This window comes from Bubalus bubalis, chromosome 8, assembly GCF_019923935.1.
Source record: "Bubalus bubalis isolate 160015118507 breed Murrah chromosome 8, NDDB_SH_1, whole genome shotgun sequence".
Lineage (NCBI taxonomy): Eukaryota > Metazoa > Chordata > Mammalia > Artiodactyla > Bovidae > Bubalus > Bubalus bubalis.
In genome coordinates, this window is record NC_059164.1 from 72504963 (window position 1) to 72515148 (window position 10186).

At 37.8% G+C, this 10186-nt stretch overlaps 1 pseudogene; it reads left to right on the forward strand.

The window, feature by feature from the left end:
• The first annotated feature begins 903 nt into the window (after positions 1-903).
• On the forward strand, positions 904-1585 carry LOC112586517 (annotated as a pseudogene).
• Positions 1586-10186: the final 8601 nt, after the last annotated feature.

The following is a 10186-nucleotide window of genomic DNA, read 5'->3' on the forward strand; positions in this document are numbered from 1 at the left end:
GTATAACAAAGGATGCATTACATCATTATTTACCATAGCCAAGATATGAAAACAAAGTATCTATCATCAATGGATGAGTAGATAAGGAAACTCTAATACACATACATATACCATTATATATAGTAATATTGCTGTTAAGTCTGCTAAGTCGCTTCAGTCGTGTCCGACTCTGTGCGACCCCATAGACGGCAGCCCACCAGGCTCCCCCGTCCCTGGGATTCTCCAGGCAAGAACACTAGAGTGGGTTGCCATTTCCTTCTCCAATAGTAATATTATTCAGCCATAAAAATAATAAAATCTCACCATTTGTGACAACATGAATGGACCTTGAGAGCTTTATACTAAGGGAAATAACTCAGAGAAAGACAAGTACCCTATCATCTCTCTTTTATATGGAATCTAAATAATAAAGAATAAACAAGCTTATAGATACTGAGAATGGATTAGTGGTTGCCAGAGGCATGGTGTGAAAGGTGAGAGAAATAGGTGAGCTGTCTTCATTTTTTTCTTAGTTTGAATAAGTTTAATTAAAAATTATTAAATTGTACCACAATAAAGTAGATTTAACAAAACATTATGTTGAAATTTGACCTCAGATGTTCTGTTTATCAGTTTGCTTTTCTTAGATCCTTGTACTTTGGGTTACCAGAAATGTAGCTTTGGGGAATAAATATTTTAAAAGTCTTAACAAAATATATGATGGAATGCTGACATGCAGAATGTCCTAGAACAATATATAATGAAATGTTGCTATCTATGGAAGGCACCTACTTTCCATGAAGTTCCACAGCAATATTGTGTGCACAGAGCTGCCTGGATAGGGGTTCATGTAGCATTGTTCTGGGCTCCTGTCATGATTTAAGGGAAGCTTTCACAACGTCCAGCACCCTTGGTGTCCAGAGAATGAAGGGAGGGGATGTCCTCAAGTTCCTTATAGTGGGAATCCTCTGAGCTGGCATGGATCTTGACTTCCATATGGAACACTACATCTACAAAAGGAAAAGTGATAATGTCTTACATCATAAATCTGAAGGCAATCTGAGGGAAGCTTCTGTTGGAAGCTTATGCCATTGTTCCCATGAAATACCTGGCTGATGTCAGTGTCATTTCCTCCAGGAATACTGACCAGAGAGTTGGGCTGATGTTTGCTGCCACCTCTAGAGCTACTCATATTGCTGGCTGTTTCACTTCTGGAACCTTCACTCACCAGATCCAGACAGCCTTCTGGGAACTGCTAGCCTTCTGAGAACAGCCTTCAGGAGGTTACTGATCCCATTAGACCACCAGCCTCTCACAGGGATGTCTTATGCTAACCTGTCCACCTTGCTCTGTGTAACAGAGACTCTCTTCTGCACTTTGTGGACATTGCCATCCTAGGCAGCAACAAGGGAACTCACTCAGTGGATCTGAGCGGTGGATGCTAGCCCAGGAGGCTCTGCACATGAGTGGTACCATTTCCATGGTAGTAACATCATAGGAGGTCACATCTCATCTCTAGTTCTACAGAGAGCCTGAAGAGATTGAAAAGCAAAATGAGCCACTGCTGAAAAGGCAGAGTGACCAAGTAGGAACTGTTCGGGGTTAATAGGCTGGTCCAGCACCTGAGTCAACTGCTATTCAATGGAGATCACAGAGGTATCTAGAGGTTCAGGTGTTCTGGGGCCGGTTCAGCAGTCCCTATGGCAGGCAGGGGTGCTCAGCCCATCACTGAAGACTGGTCTGCAACCCATACTGCTCAGGTCACTGAATGGATAGGTACAAGCCTGAGTAGCCTGAAGTGGTTCATTTAGACATTAAAATAGAAAATATAAAATAGAAATAAGTGTGAGAGAAAGTGTTTCTTTAAAAAAAAAAAAGGAATTCATGCACATATAGAAAAAAACACCCCTGAACTTTCATTGTTCTGTCACTCCTGAACAAAACTACAGTGATCATTGTCTTAGCTAATTGATGTTTGTGTTACTTTAAAATCAGATATGTTAATAGAAGCTGTTACATCTTCTCATGTACACCCCCTTATGCCAAGATTATGATTTTTTAATCTCAGTTGCAAAAAAAGTGAACTGGTGTTTCTTAGAGAAGATTTTATTCTATTCTTGGACAGAGATAATTCATGGGCATAAAACCTTCTATCATTGCCAAAAATAAGAGAAGTTTAAAAAATAGATCAAGACAATTACTAAATAGATGCATAATCTAGCTGAAGGAGTTGGTCATCAGCTAAGAGAAAAAAATGTAAGCTTGAAATCTTAAGTAATGGAAACTTTTCAAGTCTATTAAAGGCCATAAGTTAAAAATGAAACTTAAAAAGTGAAAATGAAATACACACTGGAGTAGTTGTAATGCCAAAAATGGAAAACCTTGATAGATGGTAGATGGTTGGTTTTTTTACTGATTTTAGTACATTTTTATTGATTTTAATAATTTTAGTACATGTGTATATATATTCTACATATACATATATTTTTGCAATGTTTAATTATAATTATACATATATATGTATACATATATATATACATACACATATATACAATTATTACTGATAAGCAAGATAGAAACATATGCCTAAAAGAGGAAGTCAATATAAATATTTTGAGTTTACTTTTTCCTTCATGTACAAATTAAATATGTATATATATGAGTGTGTATAATCAGAATCTAAAAGAAAGAATGAAGAGGATTAATTTTGAGTAGCCACATACTCTCTAACAGTAAGAATTCTGCTGAGGTCTGCAAGATAGGACATTGTAGCAGATGCCTGGAAAATCCCATGGATGGAGGAACCTGGTAGGCTGTAGTCCATAGGGTCGCTAAGAGTCGGACACAACCGAGCGACTTCCTTTTCACTTTTCACTTTCATGCATTGGAGAAGGAAATGGCAATCCACTCCAGTGTTCTTACCTGGAGAATCCCAGGGGCGGGGGAGCCTGATGGGCTTCCGTCTATGGGGTCGCACAGAGTCAGACATGACTGAAGCGACTTAGCAGCAGCAGCAGCAGCAGCAGCAGATGCCTATTTACCAAATAATTTCAGCTCGTGATGGCTAGGTGAGAAGGTTATCCATCAGTTGATCAACTCTGGTAGTCATGTGTGTTAATTATTATAACATCCTACTTCAGGATGCTAATTTAGCCAGATGTTCTAAATGGAAGAATTACTGTATCAGATTCAAACCTTCATTTTCTAGTGGATAAAATGGCTGGATGAGCATTCAAGTGATCTTAAATTACAGATAAAGCCAACAGAAGCTTTTAAGCATAATGAAAAATTTGTATAGGTAACTATACTAGGTAACACTGACCATTTAGAAAGTAAATAACAAAAAAAGTTAATAATATTTCCTGGAAATGAAGAGAAAGGATAGGATTTACTCAGTGCAACAAATCAAGTCATCTGAGTTTTGCCAAGAATCACTTAGTCCTTAATCCAGAACCAGCAATGACATTTAACCTGTGGTAGAATTCTTGCTATTTTGAATTGAGAAATTTTTTGTTAATCTAGGAGGCTTCCAAAATAAATATCTAGTTAAAATGCTAAGCCTCAGGAGGATATAAAAGTAGGAATAATAATAATATAATAATAACATGAATGAATAAATATTTTAAACACACACATTAAAAATAAATGTATTGCTAATCAGCACCCTAATGAACACTTGAGGGAGACCCTGAAAAGATTTCCAAGGCTCTCTCTTTGTGTTGTTCACTTTTCTTTCCTGTGAACACTTAGCCACTTGGATTCTCAGTCTCTTCAACATGGAGAGTCCATGAGCCCTTCTGCATTCTCTCTCTTTGTGCCATGACCTAGAAACTCTCTTGAAGGAACGAAATAGGGCACTTGTAGGGATGACTTCTTTTGTTTTCCGTCTGTCAAGAATCAGTGCTTTTTCGGTTGTTACCCAGTGTTTTTGAAAACATTTGATTCATATATTTTGTCTGTGTTTTTGCAGAGATGGGAGGAGGATCTATTCTGTCCCTTTTAGTCCATCTTGTCCACAAGCAAGAGAGCACATGTCTGCTTAATATTTTCTTTGACAAATTGAGAAGTACACAAAAAAGCATTTTTGACTATCATGGCTTTCTTTGGAAAGAGCACTTGTCCATTTGAGTTGAGAGTTGTAACAATCTCCCTCTTTTCATGGAATACAATTTTTACTTGAAAAATTAACTGACAGACAAAATATGGCTTTGAGTATTTGGCACACATTTACTTTAAAATAAAAGAAGTCATCTTGTCACTTCAAAGAAAATCAACTGGTACTATTTGTTGGCCATGAAAAATTCATGCTTTTAAGAGAAAATGAGAATTCAGGAAAAATTGAGATAGCCACCGTGAGTTTGAGAGATTCCCAATCTTTACAGAGTTTTCAGATAAAGGTGTTGGTGATATTAACAAATATATTTTTATAAAATATGGTAATATTTGAAAGAATGGCATAACTCAGTGAGCCAGTATTTTTTAAGTGATCAATGTAGACAACTGATCCATTTTCTATAAGAAAAGACCAAAGTGCAAAATAGAAGCATTCAGTGTAACAGAGTATAATGTAAGAGAATGTAGCAATGTGCACTGACTCAGTTTCAGAATGCACACTGCAGTGAAGTTTTAGTAGACAATCACTTGTCAAATTTTGGTGTCAGTATCAAGAAGAATGGAATATCTGAAGTTTTCTGAAAAAAAAATCTATTAAAATAGTCCTCTTATTTCCAACTACATATCTGTGTGAGTCTGGGTTTTCTTCGGATACTTCAACCAAAAAGACATAGTATTACATACAGCATTCAGAAGCAAATATGAAAATCTAATGTCTGACATCATAGACGTCAGGTAAAGACTTGTGCCAAGAAGTAAAATACCACCACTCTTCTCATTATTTCTTGGGAGAAGATGTAGTTATTTTCTACTAAAATATATTGTTTATTTGAACATATTTTATTTTTTAAATGAATTAATTTCAATTTTAATTTCTTACATGGTTATACATAACAACTTAAACAAAACATCTTGAGATTCTCAATATAGGAGTTCAGAGACAAGAAATTTTTGAGAACTGCTTCTCTAATCATTGTGATATTTTCAGCTATAACTAACACTTTAACTGACGTATGCAATGTTATCAAAGTTTTGCTGATATACTCATGACTCTCAAAAATTCTCACAATTAGGCAATGAGATAAATATTATTATCTCTTTTTTTATAGATGTGAGAAATGAGGCACAATTTACTCAAACTTATGCAGATATTAAGTGGAAGAAATCAGAATTTGGATATGGCTGAATTTGGAGCCATATGATGGTACGGCTCCATAGTCCGTACTCCGACACCTCATTTTATATTCCTATGCTATGTTCTGTCTAAATCTTGCAGTGCTTTCAATATTACAAAGAGTTTATATTAGAAGTATTTTCTTGTTATTGTTCAGTCATAAAAGTATTGTCTGACTCTTTGTGATCCCATGGAGTATATCATACCAGGCTTTCCTGTCCTTCCCTATCTCCCAGAGTTTGTTCAAACTCATGTCCATTGAATTGATGATGCTATCTAACCATGTTATCCTCTGCCACCTCCTTCTCCTCTTGCTCTTAATCTTCCTGAGCACCAGTGTCTTTTCCAATGAGTCAGCTCTTTGCATCAGGTGGCCAAAGTATTGGAGATTCGGCTTCAACATCAGTCTTTCCAATAAATAGTCAGGGTTGTTTTCCTTTAGGATTGACTGGTTTGATCCCCTTGCTGTCCAAGGAATTCTCAAGAGCCTTCTCCAGCATACCACAATTCAAAAGCATCCGTACTTCAGCACTCAGCCTTCTTTATGGTCCAAGTCTCACATCCATGCATGATTACTGGAAAAACCATAACTTTGACTATATGGACCTTTGTTGACAAAATGATGTCTCTCTCTCTCTTTTTTTTTTTTAAATACACTGTCTAGGTTTGTCACAGCTTTCCTTCCAAGGAGCAAGTGACTTTTAATTTCATGGCTGCAGTCACCATTCACAGTGATTTTAGAGGTCAGAAAAATAAAATCTGTCACCATTTCCACTTTACGCCATCTATTTGCCATGAAGTAATGGGAGCAGATGCCATGATCTTAGATTTTTAATGTTGAATTCCAAAGCAGCTTTTTCACTCTCCTCTTTCACCTTCATCAAGACGCTCTTTAGTTCCTCTTTACTTTCTGCCATCAGAGTGAGATCATGTGAATATCTGAAGTTGTTGTTTCTCCTGGCAAACTTGATTCCAGCTTGTAATTTATCCCACCTGGCATTTTGCATGATGCACTCTGCATAAAAGTTAAATAAGCAAGGTGAGAATATACAGCCTTGTCATAGTCTTTCCAAATTTTGAAGCAGTCAGGTGTTCCATGTCCAGTTCTAACTGTTGCTTCTTGACCTGCATACAGGTTTCTCAGAAGACTGGTAAGGTGGGCTGGTATTCCCAACTCTCTAAGAATTTTCCACAGTTTGTGTGATTCACACAAGGGCTTTAGCATAGTCAATGAAGCAGGAGTATATGTTTTTCTCAAATTCCAACATTTGTAGTAGATGATGCTGTGAAAGTGCTACACTCAATATGCTAGCAAATTTGGAAAACTCAGCAGTGGCCACAGGACTAGAAAAGGTCAGTTTTCATTCCAATCCCGAAGAAAGGCAATGCCAAAGAATGCTCAAACTACCGCACAATTGCACTCATCTCACACGCTAGTAAAGTAATGCTCAAAATTCTCCAAGCCAGGCTTCAGCAATATGTGAACCGTGAACTTCCTGATGTTCAAGCTGGTTTTAGAAAAGGCAGAGGAACCAGAGATCAAATTGCCAACATCCGCTGGATCATGGAAAAAGCAAGAGAGTTCCAGAAAAACATCTATTTCTGCTTTATTGACTATGCCAAAGCCTTTGACTGTGTGGATCACAATAAACTGTGGAAAATTCTGAAAGAGATGGGAATACCAGACCACCTGATCTGCCTCTTGAGAAATTTGTATGCAGGTCAGGAAGCAACAGTTAGAACTGGACATGGAACAACAGACTGGTTCCAAATAGGAAAAGGAGTACGTCAAGGCTGTATATTGTCACCCTGTTTATTTAACTTCTATGCAGAGTACATCATGAGAAATGCTGGATTGGAAGAAACACAAGCTGGAATCAAGATTGCTGGGAGAAATATCAATAACCTCAGATATGCAGATGACACCACCTTTATGGCAGAAAGTGAAGAGGAATTAAAAAGCCTCTTGATGAAAGTGAAAGTGGAGAGTGAAAAAGTTGGCTTAAAGCTCAACATTCAGAAAACGAAGATCATGGCATCCGGTCCCATCACTTCATGGGAAATAGATGGGGAAACAGTTGAAACAGTGTCAGACTTTATTTTTTTGGGCTCCAAAATCACTGCAGATGGTGACTGCAGCCATAAAATTAAAAGACGCTTACTGCTTGGAAGGAAAGTTATGACCAACCTAGATAGCATATTCAAAAGCAGAGACATTACTTTGCCAACAAAGTTTCATCTAGTCAAGGCTATGGTTTTTCCTGTGGTCATGTACGGATGTGAGAGTTGGACTGTGAAGAAGGCTGAGTGCCAAAGAATTGATGCTTTTGAACTGTGGTGTTGGAGAAGACTCTTGAGAGTCCCTTGGACTGCAAGGAGATCCAACCAGTCCATTCTGAAGGAGATCAGCCCTGGGATTTCTTTGGAAGGAATGATGCTGAAGCTGAAACTCCAGTACTTTGGCCACCTCATGCAAAGAGTTGACTCATTGGAAAAGACTCTGATGCTGGGAGGGATTGGGGGCTGGAGAAGAAGGGGACGACAGAGGATGAGATGGCTGGATGGCATCACTGACTCAATGGACGTGAGTCTGAGTGAACTCCAGGAGTTGGTGATGGACAGGGAGGCCTGGCGTGCTGCGATTCATGGGGTCGCAAAGAGTTGGACACGACTGAGCGACTGATCTGATCTGATTAAGTTTGCAATCAGTTTTAAATATGGGAGATAATTTACCAAATTCACAACTTTTTTGCGTGTGACAGCATTGAGTTAGCATTGAGGAATATTCATTGTTTAATTTCTAAAGAACATTCACTGTTTATTGGAGTTTTAAGACTTGTATGCTGGATGTTAAAACAAGTAGAGTGAATAGTGAGGGCTCCTCTCCATGTACAAAAGCTGAAGTTTTGGGGATGAGCACCATCTGGATCCCAGACATAATTTTAAAAATGATGACAAATCATGAGAGCCTTGAGCTGTACTTGAATTCAGCATGTAGCAAGCCTGTGATTTATGCATCTTTCTCATTTGGGGATGATGATAGTGCTTGACTGTGACAGGAGCACTTACTAAAGACTTACAGGTACTTTCACTAGCAATTCCAGACAAAAGTCATTCTATTCATATTCAGACTTTCTGAATCAGTTAAGATTTATAAGACTTGGGTATCTTTTGATTTAGTCTCACTTATAAAGCTGAGATACAGAAAATCAAATTAAGAATATTCCCAATAAAGTACCCAATGAATACTTTATTCTTGAGGGATTCATGAGGATGTATTAAGAAGTGAAATACCAGGTATACAACTTAGTTTCAAAATACCAACCCACAGTGTGTGTGTGTGTGTGTGTGTGTGTGTGTGTGTGTGTGTGTGTAGAGAAGCTTCCCAGATAGCACTAGTGGTAAAGAACTTACCTGCCAATTCAGGAAACACAAGAAATGCAGTTTGACACCTGGGTCAGGAAGATCCCCTGGAGGGGAGAATGACAGCCTACTCCAGTGTTCTTGCCTGGAGAATCCCATGGACAGAGGAGCCTCACAGGCTACAGTCCATAGGTTTGCAAAGAGTCACACATAACTGATGTGACTTAGCACACACACGTGTGTTTGTAAAGGAAAGACAAAGTATGTATAGCCAAATGATACCACTGATGAATCTAGATAGAGTGTGTAGATGCTTATTGATTGTACTATCATTTCAATATACTTTTCTGTGTAAATGAAAGTTTTTACAGTAAAGTTTAGGAATGAGAGAAAGAACTCCATGTGAAAACTAGGATTGAAAACAGAAGCAAATGTAGTTTTTGAAGCATGCTTCCTTGTATTGTGTTCAAGGCCACAGGGAGTCACATGGGAGCTCCTTGTTAGAGTTTTTAACGTTCCTTTTATATTTACTTGGAAGGGCATTGAAAGTAATTTTCTATAAACAAAGTGTATGCTTGATTTTGAATCCTTAGATAGAAATCTTTTACCTATACTATCAAGTAGGTGTTAATACACTTAATATCTCTTATTTCATAGATATCAGCCACTTTTGACTTAGAGAATCAATACATTGTAGTAGTAAGAAATGGGGCTCAAATTTCTTTGGTTCTGAGCTTGTGAGTCCTTGGGCAAGCCATTTCAACTCTATATGCCTGTTTACTAGTCTGTAGAACTGAGATAATAATAGAAGCTACCTCATAAGAAACTTGTGAGAATTCCTTGAATTAACATATGCAAACATCTTAGAACCTTTCTAGCAGCATGGTAAACCTTCAATACACATTAACTGCTTCTGTTGTAATAAGCAAAGAGTGTTAGCCAGTCACTGATCAGTCACTAATATCACTTACTTAAAAAGAGCTAAAAGTCTTATACATAGAATCAGACCTTGAACTCCTTGAGTTCAGCATTTCAGTTAAATGTAACTAGAACTTGTATGATTTCAGTTCAGATGTTCAATTAACTGTATCTTCCATCTTCATGTATGATCACGGGGCAGTTTTAGCTCTTGTAATGGCAACTCTCAACTTTGTTAGCCTTAAAAAAAAAAAAGATGAGCAGATCAATTACCTTAGGCATGACTTATCTTCACTCTTTTTTGACAGTACTGCGTCCAGTTTATATTTGCCTGGTATTTAAGATGCTTTATCAAAAAAACCTGGGTTCCTAGCATCAAATTTTCAATCAGTTTAATGCTGGGGTCCCTTGTGTTTGTCTCCCAGAGAAGTTGCTGAGCTGTCCCACACCTTAGTATCAAGTACTATGCTAAGTGCTTTGTTTACATTTTCTGTACAGAAAACCTATTAAGTTGGCTATGTCATACCTAGTTCACTTAGGAGGAAAACTTGTGTAGAGAGTTGAGTAATGTGCTGAAGGTTGCATGCTAGCAAGTGGCAGATAGAGATTTGAAGGCAGGCTGACCATCTCATTCCCTGA